Source organism: Rhagoletis pomonella, unplaced genomic scaffold (genome assembly GCF_013731165.1).
Source record: "Rhagoletis pomonella isolate Grant_MI unplaced genomic scaffold, Rhpom_1.0 Rhpom_scaffold_00002, whole genome shotgun sequence".
NCBI classification, from domain to species: domain Eukaryota; kingdom Metazoa; phylum Arthropoda; class Insecta; order Diptera; family Tephritidae; genus Rhagoletis; species Rhagoletis pomonella.
The window spans coordinates 76,208,715-76,233,621 of record NW_023458556.1 but is presented as its reverse complement, the minus strand read 5'-3'; positions in this window follow the sequence as shown (position 1 = coordinate 76,233,621).

Below are 24,907 nucleotides of genomic sequence, written 5' to 3'. Positions count from 1 at the left end.
TGACGTCACACTGGTGCAATTGCGAGAGAGAAATGCCAAAACGTGAGCAATAATGGAAGAAGAAGAAAAAATGTTGCAAGGAAAACGTAAACAAGTTGCACAAGTGTGACGTCATGCAAACAACGATTCTGTCAAATTCGTTAAGAGAGGAATAGCGGTCCGAGATCGGCGCAACCTTTGTATTCTCTCAATCGTGGGTACCTCCCGTGCAGAAAGGTTGTTCTACACTTGGGATTTTCATTGTGTTCGTAGGCGCCCTTTCTTTCGTTGTCCATCCATGCGTACAACATGACCAAGCCAGCGTAATCGTTGTATTTTTATACGCTTAACTATGCCAATGTTGTTAAAAAGCTCATACAGTTCGTCATTCCATCTTCTTCGTTACCCGTCGCTTACGCGAACAGGGCCATAGGTATTGCGTAGAATAGTTCTCCCGAAATCAAAACGGCAAACTTGCTAATTGCTTGTCACCAGGGTGACAACCCAATTAAACCTTAGTTCTCTCGAAATCCCCCCAATACCTTTTCATCTTTGTTCTACTTCGTCCATGTTTCTGGGTCACATAAAGGACCGGCCTTTTAAAGAAAGTAATAGTTGTTCGTCGAGAAAGGGATTTGCTTTGTTGCTGTATTGGGACTGTTTATCCTGGATCCTAGACAAAGTTTTTCAGTACTTTATAGTTATAACTACCAACAGTGTCTTGTGTCCCAAAACGCGAGGACTTTTTTTTGTATTGCCAGGAGGCCCCTTTCTTTTCTTTTAATATTCACTCTTTTTATAAGTATTTATTTTGCCGGTATCCCAAATCTAGTTAATACAATATAAAATAAATTTGAGGTCGATATATCCCTCTTTGATTGTGGAAATCTTTCTCCATAAAACATTCACGCATTCGTTCACGCAACACCAAATATTTAATTGGCGCTTTCGTCTTCTTGCTGGCATAAAAACTAAGGGACCTAATCTTAGAAGTACATATATCTTATACATTTTTCCTTATATGTACCGCCGACTAGCCATCGAACCTAGGTCTTAAATATTTAGCGATAGTACACAGTTTTAGCCACTCGACACGTTGGCCTCCGATTGCAATTCAACTTTATTGTGCATAATTTGTTTTCTGTTCTTAAAATACAATAAAAAAATTACTTTTTCGCGCGCGATCTGATCCATGAACAAAAAATTAAGAAATTTTTTAACTCTTAAAAAGATTATGCTTCTACTTTAGTTGAACACATACATATGTATGTACATGCAAATGTGCTTGCTTTGAAATTGAGGAGGAAGTCGCTAAGTTGCCGCACGCGATGATTCACTTTAACTTAGCTGGGGTCTGATTATGGCCGAACTTCTTGTTGTTTCCTTTTGTTTAGTATTTATTGAATCAAAATTAAAATACAAAGACAAATATGAATATGAATACGAGTTGAAGTTCCTTCGATGCGATTGACGCTTTATTATGCAGATTATTTTTAGCTCTTCGAATTGGTATTTTTGTTTTGTCATTTATACATACATACATACATACATATGTGCACAAGTATAGTATCAATTCATTTCGACTGATGAATATCGGCGCTAGCATTTTTAAATTTGTGGCTAGAAATAAATTAACTCCAATCTCCAAGAAACCGAGATATAAGCACATTAAATATTTAATTTATTTACACACATATTTATTTACGTATGCATGTATGTACAATAAATACCCCATAAGAACAGTGATAGTCATTTGATTGATCATGTGATACTCACTGGTGATGGAAGTGTCCATCAAACACTCCCATCACGTTTTTAAGGTCAATGTGCAAAAACTGATGAAAACAAATGTATACACGTGATTTTTTATCTTCTTTCAACTTATGGCCTTATTTATTGGTCTCTTTTTAACCAACGCAAAATTTCCACGCAATAGTTAGACTCGCTTGAACAAATTTTTAGGAGTAAATTTTTGACGTCTTAACCCATTATTGATGATGCATCAACCCATTGGTGACCCAGTTTTTTTTGAATGTCTTATGTTAAGTTAATTTAATTTTATTATTTTGCAAATTATGAATAATTTAACCCATTTACGACTTTGACTTAACGCATTGATGAGCATATTTTAACCCATTAGTGTCCAATTTTTTATAGAGTCTTTCCTCAGCTAATTTTATTTAAAATAGGTAAGTTCAGGTTACAATATAATCAGGAAGAACAAGTCATTTCGATTCGAGGATAGCTTTATCAATGAACTCGTAGCACTTAGAACTAAGTTAAAAGCGATAAAATGTAATAACATTAACAATGTGTGTATTTGTTATAATCACTAGGAAAGAGCATAAAACAGGGGAAGTCAAGTTTATATAGAGATCAGCTAGATAGTAAAAGATAGGAAATAGATACAAAATTTACGATTCAATGTATAACATAATGGGATATGTGCATGGTCCAAACAAAGTTTAAAGTAAAAATAATTTCACCTCTCTGACAACACTTTTTAAGGAAAATTTGCCAAAAAAGTGGAAATTATTTTTAGTTTTGTCTTTGATTCGACTATGAAACCGCCCCATTATGTTTAAAATTTAAATAGATTTATAAATTAAGCATACAAAATATCGAAAGGCAAGTAATGTGTCTAATTAAAACATTAATTAATTATAAAATCATATATATTTTTATAAAAAAAAATAATAAAAATAAAATAAAAATAAAATAAATTGTCAATATGTGGGTGTCGTATAGTTATGCACTATTAAAAAGATTTTTAGTACACAGTTTTGTAATCCATTTAATTTTAGTACACTAAAGTGTAAGTTTGAAGTAGCAAGGACTTACGTTTTTTCCACATAAACTATGTTCGACAATTTTTTTATATGGAGAAAATGAGCGACACCTTCACCAAAAAAAATTGCCAAAAATCAACGGTATGTCCTAGCTACTTCAAACTGGAACTTTAAGATACTAAAATTGAATGAGCTACAAAAACGCGTACTCAAAATCTTTTTCAAATATCTATTTTTACGAAGCTTGAAACGTAGATTTATTCGGTTTTTGTTAAGGAATAAAATATTTAAAAAAAAAACATAATTAAAATTAAATAATAATAAAAAATAGTCAAAACTTGTCAATATGCTGGTGTCTTATAGTTATGATAAGCACTATATAATGAAAACTGTGACACTTATTCCTCACAGTAGGAATCTAAATCTTATCCAAGCCACGTTAAACTAATATAATTCATTCAAGTTCTACTAACTCCATTGCTTCAGGAAAGAAAGATCTCCAGTTTGTGACCACTGGCAACAAGCGCGACCAAATAATCAGAAGATCTGATGAAACTAACAATCTATTAAAAAAGTCTTCTAAATTGTCAGCGCGACTCGATCTCCTACTATAGATCTCTCTAAAGTTTTTAAAGTCCTTATTCTCACTAAAGACTTTAAAGTCCACGTTAGAACTAAATCCGCTTATTAATCATTGAGCAACTTTAAAATAATAAAAAGTTTAAATTCGAAATGAAACAGAATAAAACTTAACCAGAAGTATATAAATATATGCTTTTTTGCTGTTAATTAAAATCAAAGTGAAATTTTTAAAACCAATTTATTTAAAAATGCTCAAAGTGCTTTCGGTTTTGAACTCGGATTCTTAATACGGAATGAACATACTTTATTACAGTACTGTTAAATTTAAAAGCGCTTTGCACATATAAAAAAAAAATAATTTTGAAAATTACACTTGCAAAAAGTAGAGGTTAGTTTAGTTTTTTTTAAAAACATAAGTTTTTTAAAACGCATACTTCAAAAAAAAAATACACCAAGGAAATAAGTAAACTTCATTTTGAGTACAGTGAAAGCTCTCATAAGCGGACACCGATGGTCACCTACTTTTTGTCTGCCTATGAGAGATGTCCGCTTATGGGAATTTCGTAAGAAATAAAATTCAAATTCAAATATTAAAAACTGCAATTGAGGGTTTCTAAACTAAAATAATATTTATTCTTCAATAGGCAGAAACAGGATGAATTAAGAATAAATTCAAATTTATGGCGTTTTCTTTCCTACCGAAAAACCTCATTGCCCTCTCCGCTCAAGCAGCAAGAAGAGGGCAACGCAAAGGCAACACTTTTTCTAGAAAAGAAAATAACTTTGAATATGGGCTACGTTCTTGTGTACATACACACACATATGTAGAAGCGCAAGAGTCAACATCTGACTGAAAAAAACAAAATTGACCGCTTGTTGAGCTAAGCGTCCGCTTAAGGGAGATTTTTTTTCATAACTGGACATTTTTGAGTGTCCGCGTCCGTTTACCTGAAAGTCCGTGTATGGGAGAGCATTTTGTATGGAAAATAACCAAAAATTGTTCGTTCCCAAGAATGTGTCCGCTTATAGGAGATGCTCGCTTATTAGAGCGTCCGTCTATGAGAGTTTTCACTGTAATGGAAAAAACAAATTAACTAAATATAATACCGCTATACTTGGTTTTCGCTTTCAAAATGATAAAATTCATCTAAACAGCCAAAAACATTTCTATAGCAAATTTGTATACCCCAGCGCACTTCCAATAAGTTGTAACAGGCTAAAGGAATCGAGATAGATATAGACATTCAGCCCGCGGCAAAAGATAGCACATCACCATTTTTATCAGTTTTAACTATTTTTCATTTGCTTTCTTTAAGTTCATTAATTTTGTGTTAAAGTTCAGCTACTTATCTAACAAAACCATATAAGTCCCATTTTCCAACTTTGTACAAAAATTCCATAAACTTTTATCCCAATTCCAAGTATTTTAAATAGCATTTCTAAATTAATTTTTGGTATGCAGTTTTATAGCCTTTAAAAATCTAGTATAATAAAGTGACAGTTTGAAGTTGCTATAAAATCGCATTGATTTTTGATAATTTTTTTTCTGACGGTGTTATGCACTTTTTCCCATATAACAAATAACTTTGTATGGAAAAAACGCGTAATACCGTCAGCAAAAAAATTATCAAAAATCAACGCGATTTTCTAGGATCTTCAAACCTGAACTTAAATTTAATAAGCTATGAAACTGCATACCAAAAATCTAGAAATTAAAATTAAAATGCTTGGAATTAGGATGAAAAGTTTATGGAATTTTTATAATTTTTGAACAAAGTCTGACATGTGGATTTACATACTATTTTTTAGATAAAGAGCTATACTTTTATATAAAAATAGTGAACATTAAACACATAAAAGATAAATAGTCAAAACTGTTCAAAATGTTGAGGTGCTATCGTTTTGTCGCGGGCTGTATGTATATTTGTAGTATTGGTATGACGGATTAATGTATGTATGCCAATGCTCGCCAAACACTTTCCTGGGAAACGTACTATATTCGGCTTTTCACATACACAATCGGCTTCTTAAGGTCTGATTATGCATAATTCGCATAACTTCGCACAACCATTTGTACCAGTGCAATAAAAATGTACCTTAAGAAAATGTGAAGCAAAATCTAAACTCAACAGATCGCTAAGTTTTTAAAAGCTCTGCTAATTTATGGGTAACGGAATACATACAAAATACATACAAAGTACATACGAAATTACAGTTCGAAGTTTATGCGAAGTTGTGCGAAGTTTCATTAAACTTAATTTAGTGTATTATCGAAAATCTTTGAAGTCGGGGAAAAACACCTTATCATGCAATAGTTTATTGAAAGGTGAAAGCCAATGTTTAATACGCGCGCCGGTATATAAAGTTCGGCTTAGCTTTAAAAAAATGTTTGATTGTTTTAATTGATTTAAAAAATTTGACCTTTTGTCGTCGATGCAACTCAATTTCTTATTCTCATTCTTGAATAGTCTGATAGACTTTGATCTTTATTAAGGACTAATGACTTTTAATTTTTAAATTAAGCAAACCCCAAAAACCAAACACCAATAACCTCATTAAAGTTAAATGTTAAATATGTACTGTATTTATTAATGATCTATCGTGTATGTTGCGAAGATTAGGTACGTTCGTTTAAAATCCCTAGGGATAAATCGATACAAGTAAATCCAAGTACATACTCGATACTTTTCTCAATTTACCAAGTAGTTTTTTACTCGATACTTTTTACTGCGATCCAAGTAGGTATCGAAAAAAAAAGTACTTGCATCGGAAGAGCAAAATTTATTATGCTTCAGTATCTTTTTTGAAAAGTAACCCATTAGAGGAATGGAAAGATATGCGCACTACATTTCCGCAGCTATATAAGCAAGCCCGTCCATACATAACGGTTGTTGGATCATCTGTTTCTTGCTATCGGCTTTTCTAAAAAACAGGCACAACTATATATATAAATATATCTCTCCTTTCAGGAAAACATTTGGAAAAGTTTTTTTTTTTGGGGAAATATAACAAAAAAGGAGTTATTTTCTCAAGCTTATTTTATATGAAAAAACTTTATCTATTATTCTTGTAAAAATTTATTCTATTGCTTTTGTATGAAAAAATATTAGAAGATAAATAATCTTGTAAAAATTCATATTTTTTGTGAAAAAAATTCAATAACTTCGAAAAATTTGCAAGATCGTAGTTCTATGCACAAATACTCGATACCTTTCCGATACTGAGTAGGTATCGATACCTTGTTTGATACAAGTACAAGTACTGATTTGAGTAATACCTTGATGGTATCGATTTATCCCTAAAAATCCCCAGTAAAAAAACATCCAACAGCAAAATTCCGGCGAAATGTCATCTGTTCTCTCATAAGAGAAAATATCCAGAATAGTACGCGATCAGAAAATTTGCAGATACTTGCAAGTTAGACGAACAGCTGATAGAATTTTTGTTTACATTCAAAAGTGTAAAATTTAAAACGTACGAAAACTCATCACAAAGTGTTATCCTGACACAGTTTGTTGATTAAACTAATAACTACTTAGTTCTCACAAGTTTAATTAGTCGCATTTTATCATTTTTTAACTTCCAAGCTATCAAATTTAATGTTGTGATTTGCCTAAATTCCTACCAGCTGTTTTCCTGTTGGCAACCATTTTTCCAGCCGAAACTAACAGCTTCCCCTCAAAATGAAATGTCACTTTGATCTCTCAATTTCCCGTACTTTGCAAGCTTTTTGCGTATGCGAACGCAAAAAGCTGATAGTTTTTGATAACTTTCAATAACTAACAGGTACGCGAACGCAACTTTTCTATGAAAACCAATATGTAGCAGATACGTCGGCGAATTAATTCAATAAAACTGTCACGAAAACTTGTTGGCCAAAACCCGTTGACCATGAGAGGCTCGTATGCGAGTGCGATCGCGATTATGGCTGACGTCGCGTTGACGTTAATGTGTGTTTGTCTGCTGCTAAATGCTGTTTGACATTTCTGTATTTTTCTGCGCTAATGTTGGTCGAAGTTACCGCAAATTTTTAGGTCTATTGAATTCACACGTCGTCAATATTGATCAGGAGGAGAAGGGGAGTGGACTAACGGCTGCTGTTGACTTATTGCCGTACATACATACATAATTACGGTTTCCAAGCGCTCTATTGACATAAAAATTTGGCGGCCTGACACGCCGCCGATTGCCATCGTCTTGGCACAGCGCTCGCTTGCTTGCGGCGTGGAATTGATCATGAGCAGCAGCGCACACGTTGCATAGTAGGACGTGGTGCAACAAATCCGAAAGAAATTAATGTGTTAGAAAATAAGATTTATTTTAATGCTGATCGTCAGATCGTACCTAAGATAAGAAAAAAACAAAAAAAAAAATTTTAATCTTTTCTTGTTTAGCAAAACAATGAGCCCAAACTTAAATAAAAATGCTGCTTATTTGTAATATTTATACCTTGCTATGAAGAGCTGTCGCTAATTTATTTATTAACCAATACTGTTATGTGATGTATCAACACATAGGGATTGATTTTTTATTTTGAAATAATTTACCGTTCTATTGATAGTATATTGTACACTTGATTTTATGAAATGTTTCAGATATTTGCACAAAAACATAAACAAATTTTGTTTTTGTAATTTTAAAATCAAACCAAAATAAACTAGCTATATGTGTGCCGTGATTTCTTTTAAATGATTTGATTTACCCCTCTATTCTAACAGAGTCACAAAACTTAGCTCATCACTGTTGTGATTTCAAGTGCGCCGAGAAATGTGTCGCAAAAAATTCGATTTTGAGTGCTAGAAAAATACACAAAAATTTTAAAAATTGAATTGAAGCGGCATATTTTTTGAGCGGCAAGCTTTGAGGCGCGGTAGAAATCACAGCAGTGATGAGCTAAAGTTTGTGACTTTGTTAGAATACGGCTGTTAATGTGGGGTTTATTAAAAACTGTAGTCACATATTGAATTCACCTACCACATTCGCTGTAATATTTCTTTCTTTCTGCCAGGTGAATAAAAGTGCATTTTTATAAACAGACAAAATCATGCTCATTTCAGCACTGCATAAATATTTGTAGATAAAGACTGAATCGCTCAAAAACTGTACCTGCCATAGAAAATTGTATGTTGCATCAGATCCGAAAGTTAGTTTGCGACTTTGCTGGCATATTTTTAAAATAAATTTCCACGTGCCTGGTTATCAGGTTATCTGGTTAACAATTATTTTTCTATAGTGTATGTGTTTTATTCTTGTAAACTGAATAAAAATATAACCATATAACCAGATAACCTGGTAGGAGTGAGCACCTACAATATTTTTATATTAAAGTATATGCCTAAATAAGCGATTCCAGGGGTTCACGGGAGACTCGACGGGGGTCTACGTTGGCGTGAGAAAAATATTAGAGTTCTCAAGATATAAGTGGGGTCCACGAAAATATATCTGGTTTCGATATTTAAAAAAAAACTGTTGGCTTGGCTTTACCAATCCATGTAGGCAGGTATAACTAAAAAAGATTAAGGGAGCAAAAAAAATCCAAAATTTTCCGTGATTTTTTTACAATATTTCGGTTAAAAAGGGCCGCATTGACAGTTTAAAAAAAGTCTTAACGTTTTAATTTCGATATTTTTCGACTAACAATTTAAGAAGCTGCGGTTCTCGTGCAATTCTGATTAATAGCGCAAAAAAAACAAATTTTAAATTTTTTTTACTTTTTTCGGTCCACAGGCTTGAAGCAAAGTTTTTTAATTAGGCTGGCAGATGGATCAGATAGCCTCTTTATTTAGCTTGTATTTTCTTTTTCTAAAACCTCCATTAATTTTTTAGTAATAATAAAACTTCCATCTTCCATCTTCCTACGCACTACAACTCAATTGAAGAGCAATCTATTTTGATTTCCTACTTTGTGAGTTAAAAAGGAAAGAGCGCTGGTCAAATTAATTTATCTTTAATATAACTCAGTTTTTTCTCCTCATTATTTACCTCATGCTCCCATGCCATTTCAGATATTACTCATTACCAGGGAACGGATTTTTAGGACCTAAAAACCTATAAAAAAGGCAAAATAAAGTAACGAAATAGGCTGGAAAAGGCAAAATAAAATAGCGAAAAAGGCAGGAAAAGGCACTAGGTATTGCAAAAAAAAAGCAAAATAAGGCACTAAAAAAAGACAGAAAATACAAAGAACAATCAAAAAATACATTTATTTTAGAAATGTTTATATTACAAGTAAAAAGAGAAAAACTATGAACTAGTTTCATTATATGAAATGAAATTTGTACTTTGAATCTATTTTATCCTTTTGACTTTCTAACTCATAAAACTTTAATCTGTATAGTTGTAGTAACATTGAACCACAAGATGCATTTTGAAGTTTTCTGGCAGCATTTTCATTAGATTATCGCGAAGAAAAGCCTTGAATGTACTAAATGTGCGCTCGACGTAAGTTGATACAAGCGGCGCCCAATTTAAATATGGAACGTTTGAAACGTTCATATTATCAGGAATAAGGGTGTTTTCCTCGCCCTTTATAATTTTATCCACACCCCTTATTGTCTCCAAGCCTTCGTTAGCTGAGAAAACGGCTTTGAATTTTTCCAACACCAATTTGGCAAGAGGTCTCTGCGCTTCTATAAGCCGCATGGGCAATGTGTTATTTTTTAATCTTCAAAAAAAAAAATTGTAAATGCTATAATCACTTTTTTAAAGGTAGAAAAGGCAAAATAAGGCAAATATCTTCAAAAAGGCAAAAAAAGGCAAATATCTTAAAAAAGGCAAAAAAAGGCAACATCAAATGTGTATATATGGAATCAGGGAAAGCTAAATCGTGGACATTCTTAATCGAATATACTATATCTCTTTAGCAGAAAAAAAGTCTGTCTCTTTTTCTTATCTAGCTCTCATCACTAAGTAATTTTAATCGTTGATAAACTCATTAAAGCAACAGGAAGCGCTTAAATATTGAGCAATTATTTTATTTATGCTCTAAATTTGATGATCCGGTTTAGCCCAATCACTTTAGATTTTTTCAACGAAAAAATTCCGGGAAGAAATTTTTTGACGCAGTTAGGTGTCTCCTGTTTAGGTGAACACAAAATGAAAATTTTTCCCCGAATTGCGATATGGGAAATGTCCGCCATTTTGGATTTAGTGTTTTTTACGATTTGCGCGCGAATTTTGCATTAGATTTTTTCAACGAAAAAATTCCAGGAAGAAATTCTTTTACGCAGTTTGGTGTCTCCTGTTTAGGTGAATACAAAATGAAAAATTTTCCCCCAATTGAGATATGGGAAATGTCCGCCGTCGTGGATTTTGTGTTTTTTACGATTTGCGCGCGAATTTTGCATTCGATTTTTTCAACGAAAAAATTCCAGGAGGAAATTTTTTGACGCAGTTTGGTGTCTCCTGTTTAGGTGAACACAAAATGAAAATTTTTCCCCCAATTGCGATATGGGAAATGTCCGCCATCTTAAATTTTGTGTTTTTTGCGATTTGCGCACGAATTTTGCACTCGATTTTTTCAACGAAAAAATTACAGGAAGAAATTTTTTGACGCAGTGTGGGGTCTCCTGTTTAATAAAATTTTTCCACCAATTGCGATATGGGAAATGTCCGCCATCTTGGATTTTGTGTTTTTTACGATTTGCGCGCTAATTTTGCATTTTTCGCGAAAAAAGGTGGAGAACAAATTTGTAGAGAATTCGATTCCCTACAATTTTCATGTGCCTATCATTTTTTTAAACAATTATTTATTGCAAATAATATGCAAAAAATGCGCAAAATTGGGTAAGTGGCGCGGTTTTTTTCGAATTTTGAGCAATTTCTATTTGAAATAAGTGACACATTTAAATGGCAAAGTTGTAGAGGACGAAATTTCCTATAAACGCATCATTTATATACGCGCGTACGACGTGTAGATCTCGACCAACAACGCGCTCAATGCAGCGGCAGGGGAAAGCTACTCAAAACTTTTTTCACAGTATCTCGGAGGTCGTGTTTTTCGGCGCGTATTTTCAATTGCGGGTTCACCAATAGGCCAAGCCCATGAATAAATATTTTCAGTCAGTTGAAACTGTATTTAGCAAATAGTTTTTGCACCTTTATCAATACGACTTTTCTCTGATTCTAAAGAGTTTTATTGTGGCGAAAATAACTATGTGTGGATTAGAACTACTAGTGAAACCACATAAAAATAAAACGCGCCAATAACTTTACCTCTGAGGTGGTGTGGAAAAAAGTTTTGAGTAGCTTCTCCTTTTCCGCTGCATTGAGCGCGTTTTTGGTCGAGATCTACACGTCGTACGTAAACATATAAATAATGCGTTTGTTGGAAATTTTGTCCTCTACAACTTTGCCATTTGAATGTGCCACCTATTTCAAATAGAAATTGCTAAAAATTCGAAAAAACCGCGCCACTTGCCTAATTTTGGGAATTTTTTTCATATTATTAGCAATAAATAATTGTTTAAAAAATTGATAGGCACATGAAAATTGTAGGGAATCGAACTCTCAACAAATTTGTTCACTTTTTTTTCGCGAGAAATGCAAATTCGCGCGCAAATCGTAAAAAACATAAAATCCAAGATGGCGGACACTTGCCATATCGCAATTGGGGGAACAATTTTCATTTTGTGTTCACCTAAACAGGAGACACCTAACTGCGTCAAAAAATTTCTTCCCGGAATTTTTTTTTAATCTTACGTCGATTTTGGTCTAAAGTGAGCAGGCTAGTTGTTTGGTTGTTTCTCATGGATATTTAAAAATTCGCTCTTTTCTCTATTGTCAGTTTCGGAACTAAAAGTTTGGCGTAAAAATCTTTGATGTTTTGTTGTCTCAAGTGTTGTTTTAAAAATGTGAGCATCACTTTAAAATTAGGAGCGATGAAAATAAAAGTGATACTGTCATTACGAATAAACTCTTTTACAAATACGCTCGCGGAAATTCATGAGTGAGCAAAATATGTGAGGAGTTTATAGGGAAGAGAATGTGCATAAGTAACGCCAGCGCTCTGAGTTTTTGAAATTGGAGTACTCTTAACAAATATAAATCCTCAGAGCGAGAGCGTATTTTTTAATATCCGCCTGCCATTTTTTTTTTAATTTTTACGAATGGAGTATATCGTCACCTTAATTCACAAAGGCCCTAGCCAACACTTTCTTCGATACTGCGTTTATCACAGATTTTGGCAAGATGTATTAAAACACATCTTCAACTAAAAATTTAAAATATTTGTACCAAAAACAACAGAATTACATGCCACTTTTTAAAAAGACCTACTTGATTTTAATACTCTTTCTATAACCGTTTTTGTTTCTCCTGTAAAATAAAAAAATTTGTTGGATAAGGCCTTTGTGAATTAAGGTGAGGTATGAGGGTTCATGTAATATGAGCTATAGCCGAATGTACATGTGTATGTGATGTTATACAGAAGGAAATAGCTAATATAAAATATTGTATCCATGTACATACCCTGCAGTGCAAAATTATCAATTGTTAAAAGTAACCAACTTACAGTTAGCTTTTTGGCGAGATTTCGGAAAATACCTCACTTTTAATTAGCTATGACAAAACCAACTTTGAGTGAGTTGTAATGTCGTGCAAGTTTATACTTAAAAATCCTCGTACACAAACTATTTTGAATACGTTTTTTTTTCTAAACTTCACAAATTCTTTTTCGAATTCAGGACAAATAAAATGAAGTTCGAAATTTTATATTATCATTTTGATGTTGTCTGACGGAATTCCAATGAAGAAGTCTGATGAGGAGATGTGGTGATCTTCGAAATTGTAAACTATTGTTGGTTTTTCACAATATTTTTTCACAAAAAACGTCCACGAGCTCAATAAAATTGTTGAATATAATTGTTATAAGGCCATAAAATAACAAAAGCAAATAACTTAAGGACGAGCAAATAACTTAAGGACCTTAAAAGTTTACGTGGCGAGCCTAGCTTAGTGGGTAGACCGAGTAATCCGAGATCGCTGGTTTATATCCCAGTGACCGTGATGGAAGAAGTATGATAAGGAGATGTGGTGAAATGGCAGCTATAACTTTTACCTTTGTAAATTATTGTTGTTTTTCAACAAAATTTAAAAAAAAAAAAACGGCCTCAAGCCCAATAAAATTGCTGAGCTATGAAGACATTTATGGCTAAATTTTGTATGAAACGCTCCCACTGTACGTCGATGGGGCAGGGAAACGTGTATAGCAGGGATGTTGCGCATATTTGCATTCGCATTCGTTATGCGAATGATTCGCATCATTTTACACATTCGCATTCGCATCAAATGATACGAATGTTTTGAGAAAGCGAATGTGTACATGGGCAGAGAGTCCACTCTAATATTGTTGAAATGGTTCTAGGTCTGTCTAACCAGGGTGCGGACAGTAACTGGCTTTTAGCTTCAGGCGCTAAACGGTTAAGTAGTATATCAAGCAACATTGATGGGCCTTATAAGCAACTTAGAAATAATTTTAGATTCCTCCAGCGAAAGCGAAGGCTTGGATGTAGAATCTGGAGACATTAGAAGATGTAAAATTAAAGCTCAATTGAAGGCCTATCTTAAAGAAAAACGAGCTTATCTTGGTGAAAATCATCTCGATTGGTGGAACTAACTAAATTTACTTTTTTGGAAATATAATATGCCCCTTTTGAACTTTGACTACTAGAATAAAGCACTGTATAGGTTAAGCACTCGTTCAATATTCTAATAATTTACAAAATTTTTAAGTAATAAAAACGATGACTTAAGTTGATTATAGCTTTTCTAATTTTATTCCTAACATTCGCATTCGCATTCAGGAATGTGAAAAATAAGGCATTCGGAACATCCCTAGTGTATAGCATCAAGCAGTGTTTAGCTTTGAAAAATGCCGCTGGATAAGTTTTTTAGACTAATATAATTCCACTGTGTTGACACTGCGTTTCTTCATTTACATGCTAATTTCGGTTGGCAAAGTGTAATAACAAATTAGTTGGCGGTTGTTTTTTACATATGTACATATGCACATAAATATGTATCTATGGATGTAGGAGTGCCTTTTTAACGCTTGGTGTGCAAACCATACACCGTCTGGCTTATTAAACCCGAGCGCCCTTGTGCACAAGGGTATTATAACTTTGTTCACATAACGGTTGTTTGTAACAGGTAAAACGAATCGTGATAGATATAGACAAATGATTAGAATGAAAGAAATCGATTAAGCGGTGACTGTCTGTCCGTCCGTCCGTCTGTGCACACGATAACTCGAGTAAAAATTTAGATATCTTAACGAAACTTGGAATGTGTACTTCTTTTCAGCGTAGGACGGATGGTATTGAAAATGGGCAAAATCGGACAATAACCACGCCTACCTCCCATATAACGGTAGTTTTCAGATATACGAAAACTGCGATATTTTAGTAACTACTTAAGCCTATTCACTCAAAATTGGTATTTACAACGATTTTTAGACGAAAAATAAGACTACTGTAAATTTTTGGCAAAAGGTCTTAGCCACGGCCTCTTATGATTACATGTGTATATCTCGGTAACCGCTGCACCAACTTCCCCCAAACTCGGTTGTTGGCCTTGGTACAACATATAAAATGGCTGAAAGTGTTTAAAATCGGACAATAACCACGCCCACATCCCATATAACGGTAATTTAGAGAAATACGAAATCTTCGATAAATCAGTAAATACCGCAGCTAATTTTTTCAAAATTGACGTTTGCAATAATTCTTTAGCACATAATACGTATATAATACAATTTTGTAAAATGGGCGTGGCACCGCCCACACATGACCACATATATGTATCTCGGTAACCGTTCGAGCAATTGGTACAAAACTCGGAATGATTATTGTGCTTGCCACATAAGAGCAAAACGCTGAAAATTTTTGAAATCGGACTAAAATTTCACCCACTTTTTATATAACGGAAAATTTCAGAAATGCTTGAAACTTCGATATTTCGAAATTTAAGGACGCTAGTTTACACAAAATTGATACTAACAACATTCCATTGAAAAGAAGTATGTAATATTCTTATGGAATTTTGGAAAATGGGCATGATACCGCCCACATATAACTATACAAGTTTATCGAAGATGTTTGAAATAGGGATAAAAACTCCCCTGCTTACCATGTAGCGGTAGTTTTCGGAAATGTGAAAAAAACTATATTTAATAATTGCGTCGGGTATCTAATGTTTGGCTCTGCGCGAACTTAGACTTTTTTACTTGTTTTATTTATTCCTTTCACGCTATACACTGCTGCACAGCTTGGTACTCACTAATCTTATGAAGCAGCACATCGTTGAAGCATTTCTTTTCTTCTTTGAGCAAATTTTCTCAGAGGCATTTTATTGAATAACAAAAATAAATACTTTTTCCTTTCTTTTTATTTACATATTTTCCCTTTCGGTTTCCTTTTGTATGCATATTTTATGCGTTGTATGCCCTTTCCGGGATTTAATAGCCGCGCGGCTGTCGAGTTAATAAAAATTTCCAACCGCATGCGCATATGATTTCAGCTCATTAAATGACTGCAATTGAAATAAACGTTGAGATCGTCACTTGTATTATTGAAGTTAATTTCCACGCACTTATCCACGTACATTCATGTACATATCTACATATATACATTTTCATATATACATATACAAAATATAAATATGTATATATGTTTATAGTATCCCTGTAGGGAAACCCCGAACTGGTGAACCAAATTTGTAGTTCCGTACTAGATCTTTATCGCCAAAAACGAACCAGTCCGATAGTAACTACATCGCCACCAGTTCAAAAGCGGCGATATGTGGTACTTTTAAAAAATAGTTTTAGAAATCTATATCTAAAATGACGTATTTAGAACTGGTTCAAAACTATAGAAAAAGGGATGCAGAACGAACTAGATCTCATCTGGCGAATTTTGAACTAGTTCGAAACTGATGCAGCGGGGGCTTGTTCACTTTAAAGAGATTTTTGCTTGGCGGGTTTTTCGTTCAAATACGCTTTCAGTCTGCACGTCGCAGATGCTTTTTCATAGTTTGGTAATACAAAACTAATATTTGTGTTAACATCTTAACATTATGGGACCTTCTGGAATATAACCGCTAACAGTCAGCACCTCTGCAAATTCAGCTACAGCCAAAGGTATGTAAACGTGTTTTCAAATGCAAAATTAAATTTACATTCATTCAAACAAATTTGATTTCAGATTGAAAATACATTTCTCTGCAAAAAATTTAAAATTGCTACCATGGTAACCCAAAAAAAAAAACATCTTGTTACTTTTTCCTTTTACAACTGGTTCGAAACTATAGAAAATGGGGTGCAAAGCGAACTAGATCCCATATGTCGAATTTAGGACTGGTTCTGAACTATATAAAAGGTAATGCAGCGGGGGACAATTTCCAATTCCAAAGACATCGCTGTGTTAAATTCGCCAGTTGTTTGCATGCAAAAGATATTTATCGGGAACTAGTAGTGGTTCTAAATGTACTAGAAGCGCACCAGTTCAAAACTAGAGATTTTCCCCACAGGGATAGTAAATATACGAATTCTGATACGAGAACTACCAGCGAAATATAGAATAACTAAAATGCCTAAAGGGTATATTTTTTAATACGATCTTTGGATAGTATACTTTGTATACATGTGCGAAATAAAAACAGTGCGACATTTACTTTCAGTGCTACTACCATCGAAAGTGGAAAAATGTTCCCTCGATAATTTCAGTATGAGCTGGACACTAGATCGCCATGATTGTTCTTACAGGAGTCGCTCTGGTCTTGAAGCATTCCGTAAGTCGCATAACTTTGTGGTAAACTTTACAGAAGGTTTTCCTCTACACTAGCTTTTCCAGCTCTTCGAAGTCATGCATTTCGGCCACTTTTTTATTACGGAAAATACGTCTCGCGCTTCCCTTCAGCTCTATATATGTATTCCACTTGGCGATGTAGGCGGCATGGAATTCATCAGGCTCGCTGAAATGCGACCCCTTCTCCGGCGGCGCTCAATTCCACTCAGCGTTGCCACTAACAATTTTTTGCCCTACCAATTTTCTTCCCAAATTCCACCACAATCGTTTACAACCTACAAAATAAATTTCAATTACAAAAAAGCATTCTGAAAGCTACAATTCATTTATATAAAATTCATAGCCCAATTTTGTATCGGTGATAAGAATTTTTTTTACTTTCAAATTTAAACGTTTTCATATATTTTTCCGTAATAAAAACTGTGACAGGAATTTGTCAGTGATACAGAATAGAGCCGTAATAGCCCAATTCTGTACCGGTGACAATTTTTTTTTACTGACAAATTTAAACTTTTTCGTACATATACTTTTCCGTAATAAAAACTGTGACAAGAATTTGTCACTGATACAGAATAGAGCCGTAAATATTCCGAATACAAAACATTTACATACATACAAGTACATATATGTACTTTGTACATTTTAAACCAAACAAGAATTAAATAAATGCAGGTACAGTCTTAGGAGCAGATATGAGATCGTTTAACCTTTTTGGTTGTATTAATTATATACATGTGTACATGTTATGTACTAATAAGTTTAATTTCTTAAAAGTAAATTTAAGTCATTTAATTACACATGCAAATCTTTAGCAGCTGACCTCGCAGGGCAATGAAATTATATTAAAAACAAAATTGGCGAGATGCATGCAGCTATTTTCATTCACTCCATTTTAATAGAATAAACTCTTTCCCAAAACATATCAATATCCAGATCGCTGGAAAAATCAAGCTCACTTAGCCTCAGTATATTCCAATTCGTGGTTATTATAAAGAGGTAAAATTGGTAAATATTCTTTAGAAACTATTATTTTACAAGCGTAGCTTGAGCAAAGGTGAAGTGAGTGGCATGTGCACTAGGGTGATCCGAAAACAGTAAAGTCGGAATTGTAATGCTCTCACCCCCTAGAATTGTTCTATATCGAAAAAAGTGTACCCCTATTTTTTTATTTGAAATCAAAGAATATTTAGAGGTAGCTCAAGGCGCTCACAGTTTTCCATGTATTTTTATATGGCGGAAATAAGATTTTTCATAGAAATGGTATAGAATTCTTGAAAATCAGTATTTTTCGATCGGAAAACTCTGGTTCTCTTCAGGAGACTTACAGTAATAAAACACAGTTGTTTGTTTAACCATTTTTTAATACTAACGATTTTGTATTGGCCGCCCCATTGCATTTTTCGGGGTTTTTGTGGGTTTTTGGCGGACCTATAAATTAAAGTTGCGATGAAAAAATGGTTAAATAAACAACTGGGTATTATTATTGGGAATCTCTTGCAGATAAACAGAGTTTTCTGGTAGAAAAATATTGATTTCTAACTATTCTATGCCATTTCTACGAAAAGTTGTTTTTTCCCCATATAAAATACATGGAAAACTTTGGGCGCTTTGTGCGACCTCTAAATACTTTTTGATTTCAAAATAAAAAATAAGGGTATACCTTTTTTCGGTATAGAACAATCCTTGGGGGTGAGAGCATAAAAATTCCGACTTTACGTTTTCCCTACATGAATTTTTGGACCACCCTAATGTGCACTTTATGTAAAATAAATCGGTTTCTGCACTCAATAAAGTTTTCAGCCCCCCCAAGTCTCCAGCCACAACATTGGCTCCTTCAGTGGCTTCTTATTTTTAAAGACAGGATTGGCAAATGTTTAAAAGGTACAATTGGCAAATATTTATATGCAAAATTATGTTTGAAATATATATTTTTATAATTAAGAATTTAAAAACTTAATACAACTATCCGATCAAAATCTGACTTTGCCGACCAACCTACCAAATGAAAAAGAAGAGACCAAATTTGGTCGGAAAAGAAAAATAGTGGCAACACTGATTCCACTGCTCTCAATTATGAGTTTGCTGAAAAGTGCGCTCGGAGAGCATATGCTGGCCGTTTGTTGTGATTGAAGATTTTCGACGTTGAGCATTCCTTGCAGTACTGGACGCATATTTTTTGCTGCACAGACGCGTGCGCGTATCTTAGCTTCAACAAGATAGTGGTCCGAGCCGATGTTTGTCATTCGAAGCGTACGTACATTCAAAGTACGCTCGTAAGTGCGCTCTAAGCGCTTGGTAGAAGTCGGAATTCCCCATGCATTTCTTGCCTTGCCCCATCCAGCTCATTTCTTTGAAGGGAGTGATTAGTCTTCTTCGGAACATCAACAAGCTGGGCTTAGACACCTTCCCCCTTTAAGGGTCTGGTCATTCCTGTGCATATTACTATTACTACCGTACAGTGATCAAATTATATTTTGCTGCCTTGAAACTATTCATAGTTGTAGGGAGTTTGGCGTCGCAGTAGTAAAAAACGGCGAGTTCAACGAAGCCCACTCATGCCGGAAATTCTACATGGAACGTGTTTAATTACAAATAATCGCGCCATTAGCGCTTTCCTATGTGAGTATGTATTTACATACATATATACAGTGCACTCGCGATACCATGAACTAAATAAAACCAAGGGAGCTCAGGCTTACGAAATTGTTCATTTTTGTAGAAGATTAAGAAAAAAAATACTAGACATGTGCATCTTCCTTGGAGGACTAACTTTTATTGCTTTGCATAAAGTATGTTATTATTGCTTCAATCGCCTTTTTCGCTAAAATATTTTTTATAAGAACTCGCATTGAAGGCCATAAGCCTTCCGTTAAAGAGCCGGCACGTAAAGCCGGCCGGTCAAGAAATTCTTCAACTCAGAAAGAGTCAAATTCTACGTATTTAAAATAAACTGTTCACGTTAAAGTGCCCACACTCACCGATGTAAATGTACGTTAACGTGTCAGCTGACGCGATCAAACTTATAAGAGCGCTAAGTAAATGAAAACTCACCATCGTGTACATGCGACGGTTACGAGTGTACTGCTTCTCTATCGTTCTATCAACAGTAAATTTTATATGTTGCTACGTCAAACGTGCGCCGCACCCTGCAGTAAATCGCGCTAGTTCGGAACTAGCGCAGAACTAGCTCTTTAAGACCGGGACTGGTTCATCTATCCCAACGCAATGCTTTCAATTGTCTCTTTTTACATGGCGATGTCCTACGAAGTGGAAATTGCCACCTCTGGAGAACTTTCGAAGTAGTTCTGAACTGGTTCCATTTTCGACAGTTCTGGGACAATACGTTTTTTATGAGAAAAAATTTTAAAACTAGATGGCAGGATATTTTTTCTTTTCTGAACTGTTTCAATTTCAGAGAGACAGATCTGCAACAATAAGTTTTTTATGAAAAAAATTTAATTGTTCGATTTTTTGATATTTTTTTAATTTTTTCTTTTACATATTGCATTTTATTTAAATTTTTTATTCTTTTATTTTATTTATATTAAATTTTATCATTTTCTCTTCAATTTTTAAGCGGCACTCAACAATTTAAATGTATTAAATCTGAAAATCACAACTGCCTCCACCGCGATTTGAACTCGCGACCAACGATGTTAGATTCGGAGGTCTTCCCTATTTTAGTATTGTACGAGAAGTGAGAATTTGTGCATTTACTTCTCAACAGAGTGCAACTAGCACAACAAAAGTTTCAACTGTCCCTTTCTGCAGCCGTTTTGCACCATTTCAGAGATAGTTCTGAAATATGTAGTTCGGAACTAGCGCTTTGTCAGACTGTCTCTAAATTTTAGTGCAGGGGTATGTACTTTTACATACATACATACAAACATATCTACAATTTTTGCTATACCACTGCGATTTGCAGTCTGTTGGGGTTGAATGGGTTTGATGGTTTGCACGTGTACATACATACATAAGTACCAGACATCTGCAGCGGGTGCATGATTTTCGTGTATACTCGATCATCTAACAAAACCCGTTTTGCATCGTTCTCTGTATACGAGCAGAAGTATTGTTCGTTATCGACTGAGCTCAAGACGAACATGTTGGCCACAACACCCGATTGCTTTTCATACATACTTGATTGGGTTCGGGTGCTTTGCAGCTCAATATACCCGGGTGTTCGAGTTTCAACCCGAGTGTGCACAAAATTTTCTTGATTGGCTTATGACGTTTTTGTTTCTACAAAAAATGTTGCCTTCTCATCGCGGTACTCTTAGTTTTTGTGCGTAGAGGGTAAAGAGAAGGTTGAATTTTTCGGTAGTTTGTTTAAATGTACATTTAACCATTTCTTATATTTTTGCTCATACAAAATGCGGCATCACGACGCCTACATCCATTTAGGTATAAATGTGTGTAGATCGGCAATGCCCAAGCCCTATACACTCGGAGCACATTTATTTTTTGTAAAAGTATTTATGTACCTAAGTACATAGTTTTAGGCTGTGTTCTAATATATACACACACAGCTTTCCACGCGAAACTATACGAAATAGATGCAAACACATTTTTGTCTACTTCGCTTCTAATTTTTTCATTGCGTATGCACAAGCACAAAGCAACAACATTTTCGTATGCTTTGTGGGAACATATTGGCGCCAGTTACCTTCAGCGTAAATTTCTTCGTTGTCCTGCATTTTATCGCAATGTTCGGGTGTCCGTTTCATTGTTACACAAATTTTCGGGTTAGCTGCGGGTGTCCGAGTGTGGTGTTCGCTTGTGCTCAATTTATAGCGAGGGTGATCGAACAGACTCGTTCGTAACCAAAGCAGCTGTCGGGTATGCATCTCGATCGAACACATAGTAGCCGAGTGTGGCGTTCGCTTGTGCTTGATTTTTAGTGAGTGTGATCAAAAAGGCTCGATCATACTCAAAGCTGTTCTCTGATAAGTACATAACAGTATTCCCTTTAAATAAACAACTGGAACTAATGCTGCAACTGAAGCAGGGTGAAGTGGGGCTAAGACAAAAATAGTGGCCCATTTTCATTCACAGATTGCGCCAATAATGTAGGACTCCACGCACATTGGTCATTTGCGTTTGTGGCGTTTGCCACATCCAAAGTAAGTTCTCTATGCATATGTACATTAGGGTGGTCCAAAAGAAGTAAAGTCGGAATTTTAATGCTCTCACCCCCTAGGATTGTTCTATACCGAAAAAATATACCTACCCATATTTTTTTTTATTTTGAAATGAAAAAATATTTATAGGTAGCTCAAAGCGCTCAAAGTTTTCCATATATTTTATATAAAAAAAACAACTTTTTGAAATAGGATGGTGTCTCCTAAGCCTACATCCAAAGTTTGTATCAGAGAAGCAATCTAAGATTATTGATAAAACTATAGACCAGTTTGATGAACAGCCAAGATGTTTACTTGTTAAGTAATTACAGCAGACGGCAGAAAACACATGGCGCCCATAAATTTTTACAATAAAAATATCATATTAGAGGCTGCTAATATAATAATATAATAATAATAATAGATTGGCGCTTACACATATGTTAGTGTTTGGCCGAGCTTCTCCTCCGATTTGTGGCGTGCGCCTTGATGTTGTCACACAAAGTGGAGGGACCTACAGTTTTACGCCGACTCCGAACGGCGATTGTATTTTTATGAGAAGCTGTTTTTCATGGCAGAAATACACTCGGAGGTTTGCCATTGCCTTCCGAGGGGCGACCGCTGTTGAGAAAAAAACCTTTTTTCTAAATTTCTTTGCGACGTTGCTTTGACCAGGGCTTGAACCCAGGCGCTGCGGAGTGGAAGCGCGCACTGCTTACCACTACACCAGGCTGCTAATATATCTATTTTAAATTAGTCAAACTTAACTACAGAAAAATTACATAGAATTTTCTGTAAATAGTTAAGTTTAACTAATGATTTAACTATACTTTAAAATAGATAAGTTAACGACCCTTAATGAACCAAAAAAAAATAATATATTTAGCATAAATGAATATACCAGCAAAAAAATTTGCATACTCCAAATACGCCCTAATATTTATAGATACCAGTCTCCGACTGTCACTCATATTGAGCGGTTCAATCTCTCTCGTTTGTGTGCCTTCCGACCTATCCGCTGTCTGTGTGAAAAAACACGTGCAATTTAATCGTCATTTAATTTCATTGACGTTCTTACTATTTTTTTTTTTTTTTAATCCAGTGTAAATAACAAGCACAAACAAAAACTCACTTTAAAATAAGTGAAGCCATCATGGCCCCCGGGCCACCCCTTATAGGCGCTAATCGGTATGCACTGCTTGCCGATAGCACAACAATCAAAAAAAGAAAAATCAAAGACAAAAAGAAAAAAACATCATTTGGTGCCAACATTGATAGTTTTCCCGAACTCCCAACTACAAAAAAAGCCAATCCAAAATTCATTGTTTTGGAGTCAGCCGACAAAAATAAACCACTTTCACAATATTCTTCTTTCGCAGTCCATAAATCCATCCGTGCTGTAAGCAAAGAATTTCAATCAGTGTCCGAACTACGCGACGGTAATATTCTTTTACTTGTGAACAACAAAAGCATAGCTGGAAAATTTCTTGCACTTAAAGAACTCCCTGGCATATGAGGAATAAACGTTAAATACCATGAGAACCTTAATTTCAGCAAAGGAACTGTATACGCTCCTTTCTTAAACAATGTTCCAGAGGAAGAAATAGTGAGTGAGCTCAACTCCCAAGGAGTTGTGGCAGTCTACAAGTTCCAAAAGAAAATAAACAGTGGAAATCTGCATCCAACTGGTGTAGTTTTGTTAACGTTCGACCTTTTTCATATCCCGGAAAAAATGGACATCGCTTGGCGAAATGTACGAGTCAGACAATACGTCCCAAATCCCATGCGCTGCAAAAGCTGTCAGTTGCTCGGGCACACCACCAAATTTTGCAAACGCTCGCCAGCTTGTGAGAATTGTAACTTCCCACCCCACTCCCCTGAGGCATGCAAACGCACCTTTTGTGCGAATTGTTTCTCTGACCATCCTTCTTCCTCCAACACGTGTCCGAAATTTATTCAAGCAAAAGAAACCTTAAAAATAAAAGTAACCCAAAAATGCACCATGCGAGAAGCAGTAAGAATACAAAAAGCAACTACCTCCACCATTGGTGAAAATTCCCATTCCTTTTCGTCGATTGTTTCCCAATCGAGTAATAATATTCACGCTAATGACACTTAATCTGTTGAAAAACCAATTCCTAAAGACACGGAGACTCAATTTTCGGAAATCTCAGCCCCCAACACTTCACAGCAAAATTCCCACTTCAGAGAAATCACTCAAACATTTATCGAATCGCTCAATTCCCATCCAATATCCACTCAACTGTCAACTCAGCATAACAACCACGCTACAGATATTAACCTACAAACATCCACTCTCAACTTTAACTCTCTTTTAGACAATTACTCAAACATACCACTCACTTACTCCCACGAATTCTCTAATTGCAGTAATATACCAGAAATCAATGATCACCCACAACTTCACGTTTTACCCCCCTCAGATGACACGTTTATGTCATCTGAAGAAGAATAAACAAGCAAAAGCAGACAACGTAAACGAGAACAATTTTTTATTCAATTGACTAACAAACAGATTTACACGCACGCTAAACCCAGTTCGCTTAATATTTTTTTCAAAGTTTTTTTTTCAAAGTTTTTTTTTTTTTTTGTGGAAATTTTTCACTCCTAACCT